At 51.8% G+C, this 14,437-nt stretch overlaps 1 long non-coding RNA gene across 1 annotated transcript; it reads left to right on the top strand.

Moving 5' to 3' along the window:
* Window positions 1-289: 289 nt before the first annotated feature.
* On the top strand, window positions 290-13,291 carry LOC107054232. Its single transcript, XR_006931093.1, has 3 exons — window positions 290-412; window positions 3,342-5,246; window positions 10,718-13,291. It is a non-coding gene; the product is annotated as an uncharacterized LOC107054232 (long non-coding RNA).
* Window positions 13,292-14,437: the final 1,146 nt, after the last annotated feature.

Below are 14,437 nucleotides of genomic sequence, written 5' to 3'. Positions count from 1 at the left end.
GGCGATAACAGCATGTGCAACCGAAAAAGCAATCCATCGCCCCTCCGTGGGACAGTGCCATTATGACAGAGGGGGAAAAAAAACCGTCTGCTTATTCAGTCAAGTACAACTGTTGAATGCTACGCTGGCAATGACACTCCTGGCTAGTGCAAACAACCCAAGGTTACAGCGTTAGTGTGTACTCGCGCAAAGCAAACACTACAGAGCGGTTCCGTTGCTGCCCGTCGCCTTGGGCAGGACCCAGGGGTTCGTTCCCTGCCTGGGGTCAGTGTGTGCTGCCCTGTGCCAAGGCTCCTCCCAGCCGTGTGCGTGCTGTGGAGTGGATGGGCAGACACGGATGGATGGATGGGACCCCTCTGTGGGGGGAAGCAGGGCGAGAGCGCTGCGGAAGGGACGAGGTGGTTGTAGAGAGGTGGGTATCGGTCTCTTCTCCCAGGTCACAGCCACAGGACAAGAGGTGACGGCCTCATGCTGCGCGAGGGGTGGCTCAGGTTGGATGTTAGGAAATATTTCTTCTCCAAAAGAGCAGTGCTGCACTGCACAGCTGCCCAGAGAGTGGTGGGGTCACCATCCCCAGGGGTGTTCCAGGACCGTGGGGATGTGGCACTGAGGGATGTGGGCAGTGTGCACGGTGGGATGGGTTGGGGTTGGGGATCTGAGAGGTCTTCACCGACCTTAATGCTTCTGTGACTGTATGGCTTGGCATGGCGGGGATGGGTTGACTTGGTGAGGCCTTTTCCAGCCTTAAGGACTCTATGGCGGCTGATGCAGAAGTATGGGCATCCTACAGCAGACATCAGTGCTGCACGCATCCCATGCTGCCGCCCTACAAATCCAAACCCATGTGGCACCCACCCCTGCAGCAGCGTGCTCCCTGAACTGCCTGCATTTGTCACTGCTCTCCATTCACACCCAACTTTACAGACATATTTCACTTCCCTTCCAGATTGCAGAGCCAGACTGATTGCCTCCCACGTGCATCCACCAGTTTATACAAATAGCTGTGTGTGCACAGCAGGCAGAGGCAGAGAGCAGCGCCTGTCTGGCACACCGAGCAGCCGGCTCCTCCCGGGGCAGCCCTGCGTGGGACCCCCAGCCCCACATTATCACTGCGAGCCCTGGGTTTGGTACTTCAAGCTGACATTGGGAAGTTCCTCCTCCTCTGCTTCAGGAGGCAGGGAAACAGATAGAGAGGAGAGGCAGAGCTGGCGGTTGGATGTGGTGATCTTAGCGGTCTTTTCCAGCCCTAACGATTCTATGAGTCTATGATGCCATGAGGGAGGTCACCACTGCACCCAAGCTCCAGGACGTGACATCCACGTGGAGGCATTCCCTCCATGAGCTCCACAAAGGAGGCAGAAGCCGCATTTCTGCACGCACTGATTACTGAGGAGCAACAAACAGCTGCATGCAAAAGTGGAAAGCAGGTACAGTGAAGGAGAGACATTGATGTGATAATTAACAAATCAAGTTTTAGGGATCCATCAGTACTGCGTTGGGGATCACTGACCAGGAGGGCTCCTCCAGCCCCACAATGGAGGCTGGGTGATGGAAAGGCCTTAGAATCACAGAATCAGAATCGCTAAGGTTGGAAATGATGACTGAGGTCACCAAACCCACCCATCACCTTCTGCTCCAGGTGTCCACCAACAGCAGAGAAGATGAGAGATTCCCCTCCCCTTTTGGGGATAGAAGAACGGAGACAGTGCATTCAGGCAATAGATGACTCACAGAGCACGAGCCAGCAACAAAAGCTGGAGCACAGCAGGTATCTGGTTTCCACGAAACCCTGTTCTCAGCTGTTTGTGTCCCAGGAAAGGCCCTGAGGAGGACCACGCCAGGGTTTTGGAGAGCAATTTGGGTGTTATTACATGCTATTGTTCCTGGAGCAGCGTGCAGGCTGAAGCTCTCTGCTCACTATTAGCTGCTCTGGGCGTGCCCGGGCCCCAGATCTGCTCGATGACAAACAACAGCCTGTTATTAATGTCATTATTATAATACACGCATTTCTATAGAGCCCATCTTGCAGGCTCTCAATTCTGCCCTCTGCTTGTGTAGCACCTTTCATTTCAGGTCTCACGCTGCTTGACGAACATTAAACCAATGATGGAATTTGTGCCAGAGGCAAAGAAAAAGATGGGGGGGAAGGAAATCCCAGCATTGATCTGTGCATGACACAGAGATGGGGGCTGTATGCAGGAAAATGCACGCAGCTCTGATTTGGGGGTGTTCTGGTGGTTTTAAGAACAAATCCTTGCATCTCCGGGGATGGCTGCAGGGGATTCCTTGAGCACAGGGTGTGCTGCAGCTGCTGCATCTTGCATCACAGTATGCAGTGAGTCAGGCTCTCCCACCTGCAGCCCGCAGGGTTTTCTCTTTGCACCATCCCAGTGCCCACCGTGGGATTTTATCCCTCTGATGGACGGAAGCACTCAGTGCTCCCAAGGGGTCATCCCCACACACCCATCATAGCCGTGCCTGTCCCCGTGCTCTGTTGGCTGGTGATGCCTCCAACCACACATCCTCAGCACAGCCATCAGCTCCTGGTTCTTGTGTCTTCCCCATTTCTGAGGTCAGTTCACCTCCTGAGAGGCAAGCAGCTCCCACCATTAACTCACAGTGCGGTTTTCCACCTTCACCCACATCCCTGATGTCGTTCCCCACCCTGTGCCATCTGCCTTGGCCACAGCGGGCTGGATCCTACAGGAAGCCCTCTGAGGTCTGGGTCAACGTTGTATCCTAAATAAAGGACAATGGTGCAGATTGCTTTGCAGAGGCAAGCTGCTGCTCTTGCCATGGCAGTGATGGAGATCTACCAGCGTAAGTCATGCCAGAAATTCCTTTGGCCTCCATCTTGCAGCAGTCCTTCATTTCCATGGGCAGCACTGCCATTGGGCAGCACCAGCCCGGTACCAGAATCTCCTTAATCCACAGCAACCTTTGAGATGCTTTGCTGTGATGGCCCAGCCCCTTCGGTGCCAATCACCCTGGGCTGATAGCAACTTCTCCATCGCTTTGTCCCTTGGGATCAACCTGCAGACAGAAACGAGGTTTCAGCGCGTTTAAAAGTCAAAGTAGAAGCTGAAATTTTTGACCATCCATCTCCAGAAAGGTCCCAATTATTTCATTCCAATGCTCTCCCATGGCCATTCCTCGGTGCTGGGGCAGCAGTGCCTGGCCATGCTGCACGCTGAGTCACGCTCACTGCTCATCCCTCAGAGCACACTGCACCCCAGCCAAGGCAATGCTGAAGCTCAGGAACAAATCAATGCGTGGCCGCCTTCCCAAGGCCATCCTCTACTGCTGTTGTCACAGCACAGAAACCTGCTTTGTTCCCACAGGTGCTGGGCACGGCCACCTCCCAACTTCCTCGTGCTGAGTTTTCCCATGAGCAGTGAATGCCAAGCAGCCTCTAACCCAGAGCATCCAGGTTAATTACTCATTAATAGCACTGAAACACCCTTCACATTCTCCAGGAAATGTATTCCAGCCAGCACGAAAGGCAACGCAATGCTCTGATTCATCCCAGCGTCCAGGAGAACATCGCAGCAATAAACTGATAAGGAAGAACAGGTCCGATGCAGCTCCTCTCCAGCCTGTAATTAGAGCAGTCTGCATGGCAATTAACACAAAGTTCCCACTGGTGTGGCTCGGGGCGGGCTCCCATCCCGCTGCTCTACAGATGAGTTCTTCCTTCCTTCCAGGCCCACCCCTGGCAGGCACTGCACCCATGCAGGGCAGCCCTCAGCCCCCGCAGCCTTCCCTGGTGTCGGTGCCATGCTGGGTATCTCCCATAGGGCCAAACTCATGGTCACAGCACCCAAAATGCAGCACAGGGTGGGCTCTGCAGCACACCAACCAGCTCCCCTCTCTCATCCACTCAGCTCAGTCTCAGAGCCCACAAGATATGCCACTCTATGCAAATCTACCCACCTGCCAGTCGGCAGAAATAGGAGTTCATTTTGAGTCCCAGAGCCCCAGGCTTTGACACTTGCCATGCTAAGCACTGCTCAGGGCTGCCTGCAGGCAGCACAGAGCCACTGCCATCTGCTGCCATGGGCTGCCATCACACCGTGCTGCTCCTGGGCTGCCCCACACTTTGACTTTAATCCCTATCCATGCCCTTTATCCATGCAATTGCCCACAGTGCCCCGTGCCTCTGATTTTCCCTCCCTGAGTAACAGGCAAACTTCTCGCTTCTGCCTGCTAAGCTGCCGTGAGCTTCAGCTCTCCGGAATGACCAGGATGGGCAGATGTCACCTGGATGCCACCACCCCAAGGGCTGCTCTGAAGATGCTCTGCTGCAAACCTATGTGGTTTTTCCCAGAGAAGGCGGCTCAGGGCCAGACACAAACACCCATTACAGACGCAGGTGGGGAGGTGCTGCAATAGCAGTGACTCAGGACTGCACCATCTCGCCCTGCTGATGGGCTCTGTGTGGGCTCATCCTGCCCAGGACACCGTCTCCAAGGGCTGGGAGCCACCTGTTGGGCAAAAGTGGGGCAGAGGAGCAGCGTTGCTCAACCCAACCTCATTCACCACTCATCCCAGAGCATCATCTCCATCACCTGCAGCATAATTCCCTTTGCAAGCCAAGCAGCAAGTCTACTTTCTGCTTCAGTTGCTTCCCTCTGCAAAAAGCGTTTGCTAACTCCCATTATCCAATATTTAACAGTGCACAGCAATAAACAAAGTGTTAGAGATGAGAGTACACGCCGCGTGTGTTGTGAGGCTGCATTCAAAATGCAGAGGCTGTCTGCTGAGGGAAGCAGTGCTCTGTGCAGCTTTCAGGTGCGTTCTGCTCTCTATCAGAGCCCAATTAGATTCCTGCTCCGGGGAGAACAGCTCTTTGCGGAGCAGAGATGGAGCGCCCTACCTGCACACAGTGATTGCTGCTTATCATAAAGATGGACATGGCTACCAAAAGGTGCAAGTCATTATCTGTCCCAGTTATTCTCCCTCCACAATCCAGTGAATAAAGACCAACCGCACCGCCATCACCACCCACAGCCTCCAGTGGTGGCACTATGGGGACCAGGACCCCATGGATGGAGGTTTCCCCAGGGCACGGGCTGCCAGGACCCACATCTCACCCATCCCTACATTTCATTCCAGATGCACATGGAAAGCATCCCCCGGCTTCCAGTTCCAGCCTCCCACCTCAGCCGTGCAGCCGCTCCAGAACAACATCCATCCCCATCGTTCCTCTTGCTTTCAATCCACAATCCAGATTTGCCCGGAGACCTGTGAGTACATTTCCCTTTTTTGTTGTTGTTGTTTGGTTTTGAGTCAGGTGTTTTCCATTTGCTGATAACGGCGTGTGTTTGTTCCAAGATCACCTGCATAAACACGATGGGGGCAGGGGGCAAGGTTCAAGAGTTGAGACCCGCGCCGCGTCGGCCAAACCTGTATTTTGCTCCTTCTAATTATACCTGGCCATATTAGCAGATAATAGCTGTACATTTAAGCAAATTATCTCCAATAAAAAGGGGACAATAATTACACTGTTTGTTTTCTCTCCTTCCATTGCTGGAATTATTCTCTGTTTGCCCAGGGTTAAATATTAGCAAGAACCTTTCCGCACCGATGTCTGCTCCGGTGCCTTTTACTGTTTTAAACCAGCAAGAGTCAGTAAAAGTTTGGGCAAATATTAGATTTGGCAGAGTTTGCTGTTTGTATCAGGAAACCGATTGGTGTTATTGATTGACAGATGTGACCAAATGTTTAGAAAGTCTGTCCTCTATTGGATTCTGCTAGGTGTTTCAGCAAACAGCCCTAATACAAGGCAAACAGAGTTATTGGAAGAAGTACCAGCCTGTGTTAGCACAGCAAACTGAGGGCTATGCAAACAGCTTAAAAGAATCTGGCCACCTTCATATAACCTTTGATGTAGGTATTGATCCTTCTGAAGGTGGCAAAAAGTTTGAACAGGGAGCAGATTGAGTGGGATCAGATACAGATCAACACCGTAAGAATGTAAATGTTATCTTTAAGCTACACTGTCGGTTTAGTAATGGATGTCTGTTTGGAATTTATCTTCTTCCAAATCTCTAAATCCATGCAGCAATAAAAATTAATAATAACTTTTAGATAGACTGCCACATAAGTCTCTCTCCCCACCCCGATGAGTGGGCATCCTTAATTCCATTAAGGGCAGTGCTACAGCACGGAGAGCTGCTGGCCTGGGATGGGAGCCACTGGATGCAGCTGTGTAACTGGGGGACGTGGACAGGGGGCATGGGTTGGGGATGGACTTGATGACCTTGGAGGCCTTTTCCAGCCTTTACAATTCTACGACTCTATAAGCAGCCGTGGTGGTAAGGGGTTGATGGCTGGACTTGGTGACCTTAGAGGTCTTTTCCAACCTTATAGATTCTATAAGTGGGCATGGTGGTGATGGGTTGACCATTGGGCATCACAGTTGATGGGTGGTGATCATTTGGGCCCGATGACCATGGAGGTCTTTTCCAACCTTAATGATTGTTTACGTTAAAGGGGTGGCACGTGGTTGAGCTAACGGAACAGCACTTGGATGTGTAACCAAGGAGCAATGGGGATGCACCAACAGGGTGCAACAAACAGAGCAACATGTGGATGCACAAATAGGGCAGCTAACAGGACAGCACATGGGTGCCCCGCCAGGGCAGCTCCTGGACACATTTGCAGGCAGACTTGTCATGGTGAAGGGCAGACATGGGGATCCCCATCAGCACCACCCAGGCCACAGAACACCACAGCCCAGCAAGCAGATGCAGGAGGCGTTTTGCAACAAGGTCCCAAACCCTGAGCCCTATGGCAATGCCTCCCAGCCCCCTTCCACCTCCCCATGCCTGCACCCAAGTGCCTGAACCAAGCTGGGCTGTGGCAGCACTGCATGTCCATCCTGCAGCACGGCACACAGAGTGCTCACCCCATTTGCATCTGCAACCTCCCTGGTGTGGTATGCGGAGCAGCTCTGCATGCACAAGCGGCCATTCATGCATCCCAGTGCCATCTGCGGTGACAATTACCACAAGCACACATGTAATCAAGGTAATTACTCACACAAATTGGGCGTGTGATTGCATGGGCATTTCTACGGTTTTTTTCTTAAGTTAGGCCTCTAAAAACTAAAATAGATTCCAAGTTATGTTTTAAATTATCTGCCCATCTGGCTATTCTTGGAAATAATGACTGTTTATAGTGACAGATATTAAACAGACCCTGCTGATAGATGGGTTAATCATTGCAAGAGAAGAAAAGGGATTGTTTTATGCCCGTGTGTTGACCCACGATACACAGTAACTAATGACGTGTTTGAATACAAACAGGTAACAACCAGCTTTGTGTTTTAGAAGTGCCTCCTAATAAAAATTACAGCGTACACATTATGAGGTATCTGATGAATCATTACTGTAGTGCAGCGATGGACTTAAATAAAGCCCCGGTTAATTATTAAACCCAAGTAGAGCACGTTTGCAGTCACGCTAAGCTTATGAATGGCCGCTCGACATGTGCCAAAGCCTCATGTCCAGGGAGGGTTTCCACACCCAGAGCTTTGCCCATCTATGGCGTGCCCTACTGCAGGGCACATCCAGCGCCATGGAGCCAATGGGGAACCTCCTGCTGACATCAACACGGGCATGTAGGGACAACCCGCAATGGATGGCATCAGGTGCTGTGGGCAACCCGTCCTTGGCATCTGAAATGCCACCACAGTGCCATTAGCAGGCACCTAACAAGCTGGCGGGGCATCCCTTTCCCTACTGGCCTCGAAACGCCGCATTCATTAGGAACGACTTCTTTGCTGGCCGAGCAGAAGAACAAAAGCATACAGTGCAATCAAAAAACCCATTAGCACCGCCATCTCTTAAGAGAAATTAGCATTATTCTTTAATGCCAGGCATCACTTAGGCAACACTCAGCAACGCAGGCGGGCACTCCGCTCGCAGCAGTTTGTGCAACCAGCCATAAAGCAAAGCACTCCAGGAAGGAGGCTGGGAATGCATCTCCCACCACTCCCTGCAGCAGGAGGAGGCTGGGATAACCCAGTCCCCAGCAGGGATAACAGCACTGCTCACCTCCGTACCTGCCCGACCTGCCTGCTACCTCCAGAACACCCACCCATCCTCTGGGGACACCAAAATAAGTGAGAAAGGAAGAAAATCCATCCAGGTTCCAAAGGCAGCTGTTGACATACGCCGAAAAGTGCTATCTTGGAACCTATTCATCCCAAAAGAAAATGGCAAAGAAAGTAAGATGGCAAAAACTGAATTCACCCCACTGTACGCCCTGCAGCTGTTGCTTATGGCTGCCCTGTGAAAGGGAGCAGGTCATTATCCTGTTCCTTCATAGAGCAGCAACTGCTTACTGGAATAATGGGTGCAATAAGCAGAAGTTCTGCTGTGACTCCACGGGCGTTGCGCAGCATTGTCAGCCTAAGCCTGCAGCACTTTGGCCATAACAGAGCAATAACTTATTAATGTGTGAGCTTTATGCTCTCAAAATATCATACAGACGTTGATTAACTCATGGCCTGGGCTGCCAGCAGTGTGCAAGTCCTTTACGCTTCGGTTTGGCTGGATGAGGTGATCTCAGCAGCCTCTGCCTGCCTTCCCTATGATCCCATGATTTTGCAGATGGGCAAAGTGAGCGGGCGGGAAGCACCATCCCAGCAGCCAACCCCTGTGATGTTTAGGAAGGAGGAGCAGCATGGTGAGGATGGGCAGCAGGATGGGGTTACGGCCACCTACCAGCACGCAGGCTGCATCTCCAAAGGTGCCCAAACTCTGCACGATGCCATCCACACAGACGGGCTGGGGGCTCCTTCCCCCATCTCACAGCTTGAGCAGGTGATGCAGACACCACCCCAACCCCACAGGGCTGGCAGTGGGGCCGGTGGTTGGGGACTGCCCCAGAGCGCAAACGCTGCCATGCGTGGTTGCTGAGCACAGCTCCTTTTCTTGCCAGCCTCCTTCTCCCCAAGCCATAAATAAAGCCACAGGGGATGACTAAGTTCCATTTTTACAGCATCAGCTCCAAACAGCACATGCCAGCAACTCCTGGTAGCTCAGCCTTAAAGCACGACGTTCCAGTGAAGCTCAGAGCATGAGCAGCACTCAGAGGAGAGGAGCACCGGCTCCGTTCCCTCTGTCTCTATTCACCTTCCAACCACTTTCTGTACATACCCCATAGCAAAAAGCCACATGCAAGGTGCAGCCCTCGGGAAGGGCAGTGCCACCACCGCCCCATTTCGTGCCACCATTTCCAACATCTAGCACATTCCTTGTGTTCCTCATTAGCAGCGTGTTGTTAAAGGATTATATCACAATGCATATTTATGAGGCGACCACGGATCAAGAACACCTAGACTTGAAAGATGCAATTATCTTGAAAAAGTTTGGCTTTATTTTCATGCTAATGAATATGATGTTTTAAAGCAAGCTAATTGGCTTGCCACTCATTTAGCGCAGCCTCTCCTCGTTACAACCCCTACGTTTCCCCATCAGCACATTTAAAGGCAGCCTATGACTCCAGTCCTGAGCACTGGGGCCTCTGAGGAATTTATGGGACTTTTTTGTGCCCTACAATAAAACCCCCTGTGCCCATCTGTGCACCCAGGGCCGCAGGGGTGCAGCACATGCACGTGCACACATGCAGCCCTGGGCACACTCAGCATCCCACTGCTGCATCTCCTCCCACTGCAGCCCACCCACCACTTCTTCCCTCCAAATATTTACACCTCTGGCATTCACAGAGCACAAACAGAGACTGCTCTGGAGGGGAACACCGTACATAAGAGAGGGCCGGAGATGGTTGTGGAAGGGGAGCTGTTCCCACTGCCCTGCAGCCAGGATGCCCAAGCAGCCGCCCATAACCCCGTGTCAGCTCCATTCTCCTGCATGCCTCATTGGCCAACACATCTCCATGCAATGAAAGAGACAAAGAGAGACCCACGCTGCAGGACTGGCACCCAGGCAGGGCCCGATCCTGATTGCACACCGCGATCCCAATCGGCCATCAGCATTCCCAGTAAAGCCGCTGCTAAAAGCGAATTGAGCCACTTAAATTCCGTATTAATTTGCATTTTCCACGGGGTTCCTAGGAAATTTTTTCAATCAAGAAGCGAATTCTGATTGTAATAAAATATTACACAAATATTTACATCAGCCCTGGCTTGACTTTAAAAGGAGGGATTTTTTCCCCTCGCGCACGCTGCCAAAGTAGTTAGCTGGCAAGCCTGCGAGAAAACAAGGGCTGCGAGTCACTTTTTCCCCTCGCAGATCCATCATGGAGCAATCAGGAGGTTTATTTTTCCCATGTCTCCCCTAAATTCCATCATTTCCCTTCCTAAAAGATTCCATGTGTCTCCCGAGCGGCGGCCGCCCAGGTAAGGCAGAGCCATCAGCCATTTACACAGGGGGAGGAGGGAGGAGGGACGTCTTCAAAGCTGCTGCACATTAAAAGGAATTTATGAGATGTGTTGTGTGGGCAGGATGCCAGCTAAATTTAATATGGATCTATATACAAAGAAACTGTCTAGTTACACAGAATGAATATTTAATCATGCACAGATCAAGCAATTTCGCAGAAGTAATTAAAAGCAGGCTTTGTTTATTGCTAAAAATTATAGCTACCCTATTGACCTGGTGCTGGAGTTCCTTTGCCATATTGAACATGTTACCTGCTGATATTATGTTATTAAATGGGGATTAGGACTATTTTTTTTCCTTTGCAGATAAGAGCTCTTAAGCTATCTTGTCTGCTCGTGTGCAGAGGAGGGGGAGAAGAAAGCCCCACGGTGGAGAAAACAAGGCTGCGTGAATTGGAGGGGTTAGGAAAACACTCGTACCTATGCAGGGAAGGCACCAAGTGATGAATCAATTAAATACCTGATGGATTAACCTGAAGTCGGGGTGTTCTCACTGCACTTTCCATGGCAAGCAGCTTCAAAGGACCCAATGCGTGGTGCAGCATCGCCGTGCCAAAGCGGCTCCGGGCATCGGGGCTGAGCCCAGCAGGACAGATGGACACCACAAGTGGGCAAACACCCAATGAGAGGCACAGGAAAGCATCTGAGCCTGCAGTGGGGGCTGTTGTCAAGCTGACAGCTGGCTCTGTGGCCTCGATGGCCCTTACGCTGGCAGAGGTGCAAGCTCCTAGACATCACCATCCCATAAATCGGGTTGTTCTGAGCAAGAGGAGCCAACACCTTCCCCCAGCTTTTGCTGAGTGCCCCCGGATACACAGCAGCACCACAGGCACAGAACATGGATGTGGTGCTGAGGCCATGGTCAGTGAGCATGGTGGGGGGGTTGGGGTTTGGAGAGGTGTTTTCCCACCTCAGTGACCTCCCAGAGGCAGTGAGTTTTACTGCCACATCAGCAGCGCTAACAGCACCCAAAGGAGACCCCTCCCACAGCCGTGAGCCAGGGGCAATCACAGCACCACTCCAGCTGGAGAAGACTTTCGCTATCGAGACCAACCCGTCCTACCGAGCCCCAGCACCAACCACGTCCCTCAGTGCCACATCCACGTGTCTCTCAGATACCCCCGAGGATGAGGACTCCACAAACAACCTGAGCATTCCCAGTGGATGAAATAGCCACTGCTCAATCCTAATAGCACAGCTCCCTACTGCCAGGCAGAGCCCATGGGAAGGCTCAGAGCCCTCATGTTCCTTAGGGGAGAGGCCAGGAAAGCAAAGGAGGACCCCAGAGCAACCCAGCATGAGCCCACACAGCAAACTCCCAGTGCTTCTCAAGCTGCTTCCTAAGGAGCTGTGCTCAGCAAGGGATGCCGCTGCCCGCTAATTAGCTGAGGCAGCTGCACAGTAATTAGCTGATGCTCAGGCAAGTAACACAGGGGCTGGTCAGCTCAAGCTCTCACTGCTCTGGAAATCCTCCCCTTATGTCCTCAACTAGTAGAAGCAGCTCTTAGGGAACAGGAGGAGGGGTTCCAATTGGCAGAGACGATAACACAAAGCATCTTCAGCGAGCTCTGCTATCAGAGCGCCCCTGGGAACGCCGACTTCACTTTGGGCGTGAGGAAAATGAGGAGCTCAGGGTGCAAAGGGCTGGAAAAGTGAATGAAAGACGTCAGTTGTCGGGGCTGAGGAATACAAGAAGCAGGGAAATACGCCCAAGTGGAGAAGGCACAAACCCCGAGGAGCTGTCAGAGCCCAGGCAGCCGGCAGCCGCCTCCCGCATCCCTGAGCGGCGCTCCTCCAACAAGTCACTTGTAAGCTATTAGCAACCAGGATATTGCTGTCTTACCCTTACTTTGCATAACTCTAAATGACAGAGCAAATTGCCACTCTGCAAGGAAACAGCCCTGATGTATTCAAGCCGACAGCGTCTCTTCCCATTACGGTTATTCACTGTGCATGGGCACTGCCCTGGGCCGGCACACACGGTGCTCACGGTGCAGAGCCACCCCCACCCCAATAACCTCCACGTCTTTGGCCTCAGAGAGCTGATGGAACAAAATAAAAGCCGGGGGGGGATGACATTTATAAGCACTGAGATCTTAAAGACAGAACAGTATACCACCGTGGGTGAAGGCTTTGAATGTTAATAAAAAAGGGGGGAATTCTGGTTGAGAGCCACTCAGATAGGACATTAAGGGAATTCACAGCCTTTGCTAACTATGTTTTTACTCTTGGACACTTATAGACACTTCCAATTCCATAAATATATAATTACAGATGCATGCATATCCTTAGAGATCCATAGATATCATAATAGTTAGACACAGGTGGTTAAGGGAGAGTTTTACACCCTGCTTACCCAACACCTACCTCAATGTTCATCATAGATTCATGGACTCATTAAGGTTGGAAGAGACCTCTGAGACCATCAGGGGTCCAAGGAGCCGCCATTCCCCCCTTGGAAGGCTGCAGGGTGGCACTGGGACACCGTGGGCATGGATGCGCCCAGAGCCAAGTTGGGTATACGGGGATACCAGTTGGGTATATGGGGATGTGTGCAGGGCAGGAGCACCAACGTGCAGGTGGTTATCACGTCCATCCCACATGTTAGCATCCACTAATCTGCATGTGCGAAACTGAAATCACAGAGCGTAATTAAGATACGAACTCTGATTTGCAGGGAAGAGGTGGGGGGAGGGAAACGTGGCCTCTCAAGGTCAAAAAACAAACCTCGACAAAAGCGTTATCCCCAGCGTTGTGCAGCTGATTGCATCATCTGCATATGAAATGAAATATAACTCACATTTGTCATGCACAGACCGTTGCTGAACTCCCCTCACCCCCGCCCTCTCCTCTTCATTAATCTCCCTGTAACATCCACAGAGTTGCACGTGGTAATAAAACACCAAACGCCATCTCCAGCGGTCTGAATTGGAGATAAATCTACTCTCTTGTCAGCAAGCCTAGAAGGCAGAAAGTGCAGCTTCCCAAGAGTCAGCGACCTAGCTTGCACCAATTTGCTTAATTAGCAGAAAACAATACTTTTCACTAAATCGGGTGGCTAATGTATATCATTATAATCTGCCAAGGAAGTGGCTTTGCCCCCACCCAGTGTGCCAAACAGGCAGCTGAGTGCTGTGTTTACCTGGATAGGATCCCCCAGCCCCGCGTTAAAGAGGAGGAGAGAGAAATAACACCTTCACAGTAACGGCTGATGGTTCCATTGCTGTGTGTCTGGAGGCCTTTCTGCTCCTACGTCCCCCAGACGTAAACCAATGCCTTGTGTAGGTATATTTCTCAACAGCACCATAAAAACTTCCAGCTGATGTTCACGGAGGAGTCGTCTCTCTGCAGGCAGCCTAACCTTAGGAGGTTAGATGGAGGTTAGACGTAGCAGGAGATGCCAAGTGCCCATTGAACACAAAGACGTAAGGGGGCACGTGTTAGAGTGCATAAAGACACAGCTTGCTGAGCAAGAGCGATTACGCTGCTGATTGGAAAGGCACTTCTGAGCAGTTTTATGCTGAAGATGGGTTTGGGGAGGAGAAGCCTCCTGCAAGGATACACAAAACATTTCCCCCCAACCCCAGTGCTGTAGGCACCAAATCTCTCATGCACTGCAACTGCAAAGCAAGCTGCAAGCACAGCTCAGCGCTGCTCTTTGGGAGAGCAGGAAAGGCATCAGCTAAAGCCCAAGCGCTCACGTGCACAGAACTCATCAGCCAACGCAAACGGTGGACATGTGAGAAATGCTGGGATGAAGCCTGCTTTAAAGCCAAAACTAAAACATGACGCCATAGCTCAGAAGCTGAACTTGCGCACAGCTTTTTGCACAGCCTACACGTGAGGTTCCCATATGGGACCACCGCGCCCACCACAAAGCACAGTTCCCATCCACCCATCCATCCCAAAGCAGGCAGGAGCAGGCGCTGCCAATGCCAGAGCCAGGAGCAGAGTGCTGGGGTCCCCAGCAAACCCTGGTGCAGCCGCAGCCTCCCCCACCTGCTCAGTGGTGCTTTGCAGCACTAA

The sequence above is a fragment of the Gallus gallus genome, chromosome 10 (assembly GCF_016699485.2).
Source record: "Gallus gallus isolate bGalGal1 chromosome 10, bGalGal1.mat.broiler.GRCg7b, whole genome shotgun sequence".
NCBI classification, from domain to species: Eukaryota; Metazoa; Chordata; class Aves; order Galliformes; family Phasianidae; genus Gallus; species Gallus gallus.
Note: the sequence above shows the minus strand (reverse complement) of the source record. Positions and strands in the feature narration are given on the sequence as shown.